General features: G+C 39.2%; 1 protein-coding gene across 1 annotated transcript in view; it reads right to left on the bottom strand.

The window, feature by feature from the left end:
- The window catches only part of LOC115940224 (uncharacterized), a 695,973-nt gene that overhangs the window by 429,635 nt on the left and 254,431 nt on the right, over nucleotides 1–11,907 (bottom strand). The gene's annotated exons all lie outside the window — the stretch shown is intronic.

The following is an 11,907-nucleotide window of genomic DNA, read 5'->3' as shown; positions in this document are numbered from 1 at the left end:
TACCCTTCCCAGTGTCTATCACCCAGTCACCCCATCCCTCCCACCCCACCCCCCACTCCAACAACACTCAGTTTGTTTCCTGCGATTAAGAATTCCTCATATCAGTGAGATCATATGATACATGTCTTTCTCTGTTTGACTCAATACACATTTTTAAATTCCATCTACTGGAAGTGATAAATATTAAGAACAGTTTCTAATTTGGCTAGGGTCTTATCCAAAGTTAGGGTAAAAATGGAATGTGGGACCACTATTTAAAAAGGAGTTTGACAAAAAAAAAAAATTTCTCTTTTCTCTTAAACGAGTATATATTGGGGGAGGGGAATGTTGACAGGATTTTGGCCTTCATCCCTGAAAATCTCCAGGTCTTTACCAACAGAGAGAAGCCCCAAACTGTCTCCACCAACCTCTGATCATAGCATGAGGTGAAGGAGAATCATGCAAACTGAGAATATTTAAATATTCTCTCTGCATAAAGGCTGTTTAGCTGCTGGAATCATTTCCTCTTGCTGTCCCTGAGCTAAAGAAGTGGATCGATCAGCAGGGGAGGTGAACAGATGCAGCTGGAAAGGAAGAGAGGCTCAGGGGAATCACATTTGAGCAGCCATGGGGGATGAGATGCGACAGAGGAGAGTTTACAGAAGCAGCTGGAAGAATGCAGCAACAGAGGGAAGGGGCTCAGCGAGCCAAAAGCAAGAGACTAGATGTGCTTAGAGAAGCTCACAGCTTGCAATACTCCATAAATATCCACACAAAGTGAAGAAGACACTTACTCCCAAGGGGGAGTTAGGTAACTTCCCTTTTCCATTAGAGCCTGAGGAAAAATTTAATACACATTTCAATCTTCCATTTGCCCTTATGGGCATTTATGGCCTCTGTGATCAAGGCCCACCCAAGATACATACCCATGCTGGCAACTCTTCTATTGTCTCCTCATTTCCCAAAGGGTAAAGCCATTCATCGATATTAGGCCTTGACCATGAAAAATGCTGGGAATGCCCAGTACTACTGTTCTTCTCTCTAAGTGGCATCAGGGACTCTAGCTCTCCTTCCTACCTGCCACAGGTGAATGCTACCTCCTGCTTCCTGCCATTTGGGAAAATCCAAATGACCAAGAGTCTAGATTCTTGGAAGGAGAGAAATCCTGGGTAATAGATTAGAACACATTTTACGAATAAGAGTGAATGACAAAGTAACACTCCTCAGAAGACCTTTCAAAAAAAACCCTAGCCATCTAGAAAACACTGAATGCTCTGTACTTTTGGAAGTCACTATTTATAAGACATAATTTTATTAGTAATGTTGTAAATAAGCAAAGAACAAAAACACTCACACCTTATAAAGATACTCATTTTATTTCTGGGGATCATCCTGGAAATTAAGATAGTGATAGTCCTTTACATTAATATAGAGCTTTACGGTCTACTGTCAATTAATGCATGTTTTATATTTATTATCTTCTTTAATTTTTAAAGCTAGAATTTTAGAAAGTGCTTTTCCATACCATTTCTAAATTCTATTGTCAGAGGTACACAGCATTCTTTAGAACAACTGTTATCTGTACACACATATATATTTAAAGATTATTGCTCATGGTTACCTAATCTTGAGTCTATATTGAGTCTAATTCCTGACAGCCCCTTCAGCACCTAGGACAGTGCTGCACTTCACTACCTCATAGATGTTGATTGAATAAATGGTAGCATATTGAGGGGGAGAGCTCCCCTGCAGAACTTTACATATTTCAGAAGAACTGCAAAAGGTGAGCCTTCAAGATATAGGCAAAAGGTAAAGTCAACCTTTTAAAAATCTTTAAGTAGCAACTAATATGCCAGTCTATTTTAATTATGGAATTTTAAAAAAATATTTTGGGTAGCCTCATCTCAAGTAATATTAACACAAAAGGCACAATATCAGAACGTAAATACAAGTTAATTTTCAGGGAACCTTTCTCCAAAGAGTTTGATTAGAATGTATCATTACTTTCCCTTTTCTTCCCTGTAAACCAAGGAAACAAAGATTGTTTCCTTTTACAAAAATCGCAAATAAAAAACCCAAGATGAGAAGAGACCAGAGTAGGGAATTAATATTCATTAAGCATTTAAAATGTGCCTGATAAAGTACTGATCCTTTTTTTTTTCCATGACCTTAATCTTTAAAATAACCATGAGAAATAAGTATTCTTGCTTAGATGAGGAAACTGAAGCTCAGAAACCTTAAGCACCTGACCCAAGGGTCCCCAATAATCTAACAGCTTCTACTAACCAGGACTCCTAACTATGAGTAAATCTATGTGTTCACCGGGTCTCTTTTCCTCTCTGTCTCTCTTTCTCTCTGTCTGTCTCTCTCTCACACACACACTGAAAGACAAAGATATACAGTGAGAATGAGAACTATAACAAAACCCTGAATGCTGAGAGCAACACACAATGTTCTCTGGATGGCAGAAATAAATATAAAATCATAGAAATATTGTATCATCTCATGAAAATCAGGCTCAGAAACTGTCAAATGAGAAGTCTTAAACGTCCTCTTCAGATGGAACAATGAAAATATAATGCTGTTAGGTGCTAGGTAGGATGGCACCCTACAGGTAGGTTTCAGTCTGATTGTTTAATGCACAGAACTCTAAGGTTAATTTTCTTGACTTCTCCAAGCAGTTATTAAATCTTCCCTTTGTACTACCCTAGGATTGTTTTTAAATGTCCACTATAGGTTTTGCCATGTTTAATTACAGGGCAGCCTCTCCTAGAAGTTCTAAACCCATAGTTCACAGCACAACACCCCCACCTCCCCCCAAAAAAACACTTGTAAATGTATGCAAAATTGCTCATTTGTGTATTTTTCTGGGATTAGACTTCATAGCTTTCTCCAGACTTTCAAAAGGATATGCAAATGTCAAAGTTAAGAGCCACTGTTCTAGGCTCTGAGGCCAATACTCATATTGCCTCTGGCTCTCAGTAAATGTCTCACCAGTAAAGAAGTGGATGGCATTTAGTAAGATTCTAGAAGACAACATTCAGTCCTATCCACGCTATTTGGTCTCCAAGAATTTTGTACATATTAAAAAGTTCTCTTTGAAAGGTGATACAGTATTTTGTTGAGAAGATGAGCTTTGGTACTTTCTGCCCAGGTTCTAATCTGGACTCTGCTACTTAATAGTTGTGTGATCTTGGCTTATCCATTTGGCATTCTAAGCCAGTTTCCATATCTCTACAATGGGGCTTAGAAGAAGAAGAATAGTAGGACCTCTTTAATATATTTGCTATAGTTAACTAATGAGATAATGTGTTAAAAGTGCCTGGCATGTCGTAGCACACTGCCAGTGAGTGTTTGCTATGGAGATGGCATTGGTAGTGGTGGTGACTGGAAACACAGGATTCCCCCAATTACTCTCCTGTAATTCTAGAACCCAAACCCCATTAACACGAGTGCCATAGCATAGCAAGATCTATATCCATTTACTCAACACATATTATTGAGTACCGACAATGTTCTGTCACAGTAAGTGGCATAGATGAAATTCTCCACACAACACATTTAAAAATAAAACACCATCTTTGAACTTTTAGGGGTTTGTGGCTGAGGACTTTTTCTTAATGTTAGATTTCTTCTGAGTGTTTCCTTTAATCCCTCTAAACCATTATGGCAGATAACATCAGATTTACTGAAATGTGTCTAACAAGGATGGAGAGGCAGAGAGACGTTCTCACAGATGGCTTTGGCCAGTGCATTTCCTTTCCAGTAGGATCCATAGTGGGGGAAATAGCTCAGGTCGGCCCTCAAAAATTTAAACTTTCTTTAAGAAGGCAATGTTTTCAGCTCATTGGGCTTTCTTATGTTTTTACTGCTATATGCTTTTGAAAAAAAAGTCCAAATGCTTTTCATTCTGAAACACTGAGGCACAATTGTGCTGGCCAAGTATATTTACATCAAATAAATAAATATTCTGACTGGTTAGAACTTGACGGCTGGGTATGAGTGCTGTGAGACTAATACACCAAAATCTACTAGCTGAATTTTGTTTCACTAAATAATTCTGGTAAGGGATTTTAATCCGATGATATAAACCTGTCTGTAGGCTTATTTGTATGTAATTATGTGTGTGTAGTAAATCTAGATAAATTTATAAAGCCCATACTAAAGATGGTATGCATTGTGGCCTAAAAAATCAAAAAGCCCACTTACAAACAATAAATTTAAAAGCAAAAGATATGGCATATATTACAAAGCAGCTCTTGTATTAAAGAATCAGAAAGCCTCAGATTTATATAAACTAACAAGACCTGGATGAAGTGGATTCTGACGCCGCATTTCTCATTCTAAAGGCCTCTGCTCACTGAGTTTTGGCTGGTGTATCAGGCTCTTTTGCAGTGGCATAATAATTGACAGCAGGCTGACACACAGCCCAGGGAGAGCTCTGTCAGGAGGCCTCCTGGGCCTGGGGATCAGTGTGCTTAAAATATTAGGATTTGATAGAGTTAACACTTGCCCTTGAGCAGATGGTTTTGAACATTCTGTCAACACTGCCAGTGATTACTGCAAACAGATTCTTCATCCCAGAGGGATGGGAGTGAAGTGCTTTCTAGCTCCTGAGTCTCATCTAAGAGGTGTAAAACGTATCATTTCCAGGGTCTTCTCTCAGCTGTGAGAAGTGTAAACATTTCCCACACCACGCAGCCAGAGCCAGGACTTAATCAAAAACCTTTGCTGGCCTGGGGGGAGGCACAGACCTGGTTGAACTTAAACTTAACCTAAATCCTTCTATTTTGTGTCTCTGGAATACTTTGGCTGTATGGATTTCTTTTTACAAGCTACCCAAAGGAGAGATTAACTGTAGTTAGGGCAATGCATGAGTGTGTGTGTGGGGGGGGAGGAGCGGGGGGGAGATCCTGTGGACACTGAAAACTTCCAAAGTTCAGTTGTCAAAGTAGAAATTAACATACCTACCAGTATTGATTTTCAATCCAGGCAAATTCATTTTGGGAGAAATGTCTCTTGAAATGAAAAGTATTGCCCACTTTTGCCCAGTGAACTTGGTTTAGAGAATTGGGAAATGAAATCATCAGTAATGGGAGATGGTGGAAACCAGCTTGCAAGATTCTCATTCTGCAGTGGAGCCAGTGAGATCAGAAGAGGATCCAGCAACTGCAGCATCATTCAGGAAGTACTTCCGAGGGCTTGCTCTCTGCCGAGAACTGTGTTGGGAGGAATGCCAGGAGCTAAGTGAAATGGCGTCTGCTCCAAGTAAGAGTGAGCACAGAAGGGGGGGCATCGGAGGGGGAGACGAACCATGAGAGACTATGGACTCTGAGAAACAAACTGAGAGTTCTAGAGGGGAGGGGGGTGGGAGGATGGGTTAGCCTGGTGATGGGTATTAAAGAGAGCACGTACTGCATGGAGCACTGGGTGTTACACGCAAACAATGAATCATGGAACACTACATCAAAAACTAATGATGTGTTGTATGGTGATTAAAAAAAACATAACATAAAAAAAAAGTGAGCACAGAGTTCAGAAAATGGGAACTGCACTCATAGAAACTTTGCTATGGAAGGAGCCAATGTGGGACCTCTTATCTACAGTTATTACAACTTCAGTATTAGAAAATCAGGTGTAAAAGAAACACCTCCATCTCCACCCTCTGGAAAAAGCTGCTTAAGGTGCCCGGTCCCGTCTGTCAGCGGATCTACCCTGGCTGCCTCTCACCCTTCCTTCTGAGGGAAATGTCTTACAGGACAACGCAGACTGTCAAGACCAACGAGCAGAGAGGATTTTTTTTTTTTTAAAGAAAAGTAGAGGGAATTATGTGAGAAGCAAAGCTTAAAGATCCACAGATCCAGGCCCTGGCTTTCATGCTAAAGGTTTATAACCTCCCCCTTCATTATATCATCTTGCTGTGATGCTCTGAACACCTGCACTATTAAATTCTTTTCTTGGATTTTTTTAATAAGAAAAAATTAACAAAGTAAAATTTGTTGACAGTGTTCACAGTCAACGCAGTGGGTGTTCCACCTATGTGCTGTCACATTTTTCATGTTCATTTCTGCAGGTGCTAAATACATGCTGACAACAACATATGTTACCAATCTTAAATTTTTTTTTTAACTCGTAATTAAGGAGTGCTCACAGCTTGAAAAAAAAATACAGGTGAAAGCTGCCTCTGCCCAAAGATTTCTTCTTATTTATTTTTCCTCTGCTATTTAGGTAGTTCTTGAATGCAGCCTATAGAGAAAAAGTAAGCTCTTAAAGTTATTATCTATGTAAATTATAGCCATAAAACAAATTTGTAACTTAATGCTAAAAACATGGGATCTCACTTCCTCCCCAAGAAAACCCCACTGATTCCTTCCTAGATTGTTGTTTTTTTTTTTTTTTTCCTTGACTCTTCTCTTTCTCCTTTTAATAACACATTTAATCTTCTGGGAAATCACTCAAACCGCCCCAAAAATATTTATTCTGCCATAGGAACCTCAAAGTTGAAGAAACATTCTCTAAGTGGAATATAATTCTTTGATCCTTTTGTTACTTTCTAATTGCAATTTTATCCCTATGAATTTCAGAGATAATTTCTTTTTATTTGCCACCAGGGGATTATATAACAACTTCCACATTCCTCCTCTAGGGACCAGTGATGGGGGATTGATGAATGTTTTCAAAACAAGTATTACACTGTTCTCCGACAGCTGGTAAGAAAGTGTTTAAAGTGTTTTCCGAATGTGAGCAAGTATCAAAACCATCAAGTCACCCAGTCGCTCTCCCTATGGCCCCCATCCTTTCAGTGCCAGGCAATGGGCCGAGCTCAGTCCACGCTCAGTGCCTCTGCTTCTCCCCACCCCATGCTCTTCACATAAACAAGGTGAGAGCAGGATGGCTCTTCCTCAGAAGCCCTTCCCTGAGAAGCCTGTCCAATGCTGCTTTGCTGCAGAACTCAGACCCATGACCCTGCTTTGTGTGCTTTGAAGCAGCTATCACCATCGTAAGTTACCCTTAAAAAAAAAACAACTTGGTTATTGTTTGCGGCTTCTCTAAAATGTAAGCCCCATGAGATCAGGGATCTGTCCTGTTTACATGTAGCACAGAGCCTGGCACAGAGTAAATGCTCAATAAATACTTTTTAACCCTAAAATCCCCTAATTCTAAAATGTTCACCTCCTTTCACCTTAATAAAAATGTGATTATTAAATTGCTTAACAGAGATACAGACATCTAGGCTGTTTCCCCTGGATAGTCTGATTCAGTAGGACTCCGGTAAAGCCAAAAACCCGTAGTGTTAGCACCCCATGATGTGGGTGATCAGGCAACTATAAGAAACATTCTCTTAGTGCCCTGCTACCCAGCTTGGTCCATGGACCAGCAGCATCAGCACCACCAGACAGCCTGTTAGAAATGCAGACTCTCAGGTCCACCCCAGACCCATTGAATCAGAACTTGTATTAGCAAGATCCTGTAGCAATCTGCACCCCAGTTAATGGTTGAGAAGCACTGTCCAGGTACATGAATTTCCTGACCAAATTTCCCCTGCCAATGAGATACATACAGGCACCAACGCATCACCAGGACATTGTGGCAGGATGCTCACCCAGGCCTCATGGCAGGAATAAGAACTCTCTGATGGAAATTTACCAGCTCAGTTCATCACATCTCCCAAAGGGACCATGTAACTTCCAGACTAGCAAGTCTCACAGTGTGACTCAGACCAGCACCATCAGCATCCCACCTAGAAACTTAGAGATACAAATTCTCTGGCCCCATCTCAGAGCTACTGAATTAGAAATTGGAGGTAGGACCAATGATCAGCATTTTAACCAGCTCTTCACATGAAATTCTGATTCATACCAAAGTTTGAGAATTATAATTCTAGACCAGAAGTTCCTAGCCTTTGCTGTACATTAAAATCAGCTAGAGAAGTTTTAGAAATCCCAGCACTTAGGCTGGGACCAATTAAATAAGATTTCATCTTTAAACCTTTTCAATTGATTCCAGTGGCAGTCAAGGCTGAGAACCACAGTTCTAGTCACTAGTCTGGCCTCTTGACGGTATTCACCAACAGAAACAGAAATACGGAAGCAAGATTAGATTAAGACAGTAGTTCTTGGGGGTGCCTGGGTGGCTCAGTCGGTTAAGCGACTGACTCTTGATTTCGGCTCAGGTCATGACATCGGGGTAGTGGGATCAGAGCCCCGAGTTGGGCTCCAAGCTCAGCGGGGAGTCTGCTTGGGATTCTCTCTCTCCCTTTCCCTCTGCCCCTCCTCTCTCTCTCTCTCTCTCAAATAAATAAATAAAATCATAAAAAAGGAAAAAAAAAGACAGTAGTTCTCAAACTTTAGCATGCATGAGAATCTCACCTGGAGGGCTTGTTAAAACAGATTGCGGGACACCTGGGTGGCTCAGTCAGTTAAGCGTCTGCCTTAGGCTCAGGTCATGATCTCAGGGTACTGGGATCGAGTCCCACACCGGGCTGCCTGCTCAGTGAGGAGCCTGCTTCTCCCTCTGCCTGCCACTTCCCCTGCTTGTGCTTCCTCTCTCTCTCCCTGCTAAATAAATAAAATCTTTAAAAAAATAAAATAAAATAAATAAAAAATAAAACACAGATTGCCATGCCCCACTCCCAGAGTTTATGTATCAGGGTAGGGCATAGAATCTCAGTCCTAACAAGTTACCAGGTGACACCAATGTGGCTGGCCCACAAGGAAAAGAGATTTGTGAGTAGTGGTTCTAATCCTTAGCCAGCTATTAATAGCTGTTACCTCAGGGGAAGTTACTCACTTTTTGCATCTTCATTGTATCCTAATAACTTGACCACTCTTCAGGACTGTTGAGAGGAGTAAATGAGATAGGCCCAGAAACATTAAGTAACTTCCCCAAGGATGCACAATTCCCCTAATAATTGGAGAATTAGGATTTAAACCTAAGCAGATCGGGTCCCCTGCCTATTAATCAGCTTTCCATGATCAAATCTTTCAAACCTTTTCAAACCTTTCAAAGCCTTTCCCTAGGTTCTCACTCTCCTTGGTCTCCCTAGGTCATTAATGGCACCTGAGTATTCTCTAAAAGTTTCTTCTCTCTGGGTTGACATGTCACAGCATTATCCTATTTTTCCTCTTAGCATTTTGATTATTTCTTATATCTTCAAACCAGTATTCTAAACTTTGACATATCTCCTAAACTCCAGACTTTTTCCAGTTGTCTGCTGAGCATCCCTGCCTGGATCTGAGCAGACACTGAAAAGCAGTATTCTTCACCCTACCTCGTTCTTCTCCCTCACTTATTTTTGTTAATGGCACCACTGTCTCCTTAGGTTCAAAACTTCTCAGGCATTTAGTTTAGAGCTTCTACTTATTCTCCCTCTTTTCATAAAGGCCCTTAATAGAATGCCACTTCTCACTGGCAATGTGGCAAAGGAAAATTACAGATAACACCTATGTTTTCCCTCTTTTTCTCAGAATTACATAAAAACTAGCCATAATTGTTCTTTAATTTAGATCATGTGCTCTGTATTTCCTGTTAAGAGGACCATATAGAAAACCATCTTCTCACATATGAAAGTGTTTGTCTTACCAGAAAAAGCCATTCACAGACATTCACACAGTCACCAAAATACATGTGCTTGAGCTGATGTAAGTGTTGAGTGCTTGGAGACACTCACTAGCTGACAACAGTAGCTGGGAGACTTAAACTCATAATCCAATAGCACCATATTCTTTTTGCACACTATTTTTTTTTGCACACTATTCTTTAAAACAATTATATCCAAATTGTTTGAAATTTTTGAAAACATTCAGAGAGTAGAGTGAAATGCATAATCTTTAAGGTCCAAGAGCATCAAGATGTATCTTTAAATTTCGAGAACTGAAAATGCAAACTGTTTTAATGATATGAGCTACGTAAGTTATTTCTAAACTCTATAAGCCCAAAGTTAGGACCCAGGGTCTACCTTCCCTTCCCTTAAATGATATTTAAAATCATAGAGTTCTTTGGACAAGCTATTTATTACCTCCATGTGTGAATTTCTCCTATTTATTTAGCAATAATCGTAATACATTGTCAGACTGCAGTGAAGTCTTGGGAGAGACTGATTTCTAAAAGCACCCCCATGCTCAGCTTGACATCCTCTGAAACTTGTAGCCAAAAAGCAGTTTGTATCATTTGTTTTGGGGCTGGTCCCAGATTCGAGGAGGGCAACAGTATAATTATTAAACTGACTCTGTTGGCCTGCAATATTCTACAGGGAAGTGAGGATACAGACTATACATGAAGTATAATTCACCAATGGTATATAAATGGTTTTTAGAAGCCCAAACTAAATCACTTGGAATTTTGCCAAACTCAAAAAGGTGGGGGAAAAGCCATAACAATCTTCTTTCTGCTAAGAATGATTATGTGAAATGTTACCAGTGGGGCTGCCACCTTATTAAGTACCCAATTGTGATCTACGGCTGCTGGGGACTGGCTAACAACATGATGAATGCTTTGTACAAGATCTATAGGAAGGACAAGCAAAGTTAAAGGGATATGTTATTTGGAAACATAAATGCACCTGAAGTTCAGGGGCTCCTTATGAAAGCATGTCTTTAATGTAATTATTGCACATTATTACACATCCATAATGTGAAAGACTGGCCATCACTATCTAATTTCATTTATTCTACATATTTATGTCTAGATGTGCTCTAAAGGGCAATATGGAGAAACAACACTACAAATTTAATTATTTTAATATTATTTAAAGAACCAAATGTTAATCACTGTGAACATCCTTTACAAGGCACAATCTTTTTTTTTTTAATTTAATTTAATTCATGTCATTCTTCAAGAATAAGCTAGGATTCTAGTCACTACAAAGGGTTAAAATACAGATGCTGTGAATGAAATGCATAATCCTTAAGGCCTTAGAGCATTAAGACATATCTGCTCCTTAGGGTCCATCTTTGTCCATAATCAATTTCTTCCCTTGGAGAACATTAATTGTCTCTAATGATAGCTTTCCATCAATACATCCTTGATCTTAAAAGGTCTGTACAGCTTTTTCCTTTATTCAATCAAATCATCTCTACAATTGCCCCCCTTTAGTAAGATAATACCTTTTAAGCCTTGTATTTTAATATAAAAAATAAGAGGTAGCTGCAAATTCTAATGGAAGTGCTAACATTTGAGAACCAGGATGATGGCTTCCATTATCCTAAATAATGTTTGAAGATTATAGAAAGCACTGTGTTTCAAAAGGTGGAAACTAATCCACCACTTTCAAATTATTCCTTGTATAAAAATCTGTTCTGACATTAGGGAATTTTTTTGCCCCAATGATGGCACTGTATATTTAAATATTTGAATATAAAAGATAATTTTCCAGCTCTAAAAAATGGCAAATAATTACTATTTATAAGGACAAAATGATGAATAATTTTAGGAATTGACAACTTTAAACACCAAAGATTTTTATTTTGTTATTCCCCTGATAAGCCATTCTTACACTCTTCATTCAAACGACCACAATGCTAATCAGTAGTTATTAAAATTATTTAATTTCACAATGACCAAAAATAAATAAATAGATAAATAAATAAATAACAAATAAATAAGTAAAATTAAAAGCCCTCAGTCTCTTTGTGACCCACTAAAATACTGACAATGTCTTGTGTTTCCACCCATTTGCCTTCTTCAAACATGCTTTTCTAAAAGCATGGAAATTTTTTTTTTCTTTTTTGCCATTCTACTGATTTGTTTCCATTTATATAGAGCATTGCTCTTGCACTGCTTTATCTAGGTTACCCAGGACAAATCTGTGTTTCTGTCCACGGCCTAACAACAGCTTCTGCAGAGATTGCCCTAATATTTGTAATAGGTAAGGAACCTTGAGAAGAGACACTGATAGGACAAAAGCCATCTATCCTACAGAATTCTTCT

Source organism: Leptonychotes weddellii, chromosome 1, assembly GCF_054177405.1.
Source record: "Leptonychotes weddellii isolate Sample4059 chromosome 1, ASM5417740v2, whole genome shotgun sequence".
Lineage (NCBI taxonomy): Eukaryota > Metazoa > Chordata > Mammalia > Carnivora > Phocidae > Leptonychotes > Leptonychotes weddellii.
This window is presented reverse-complemented; position numbering and strand designations above follow the sequence as displayed.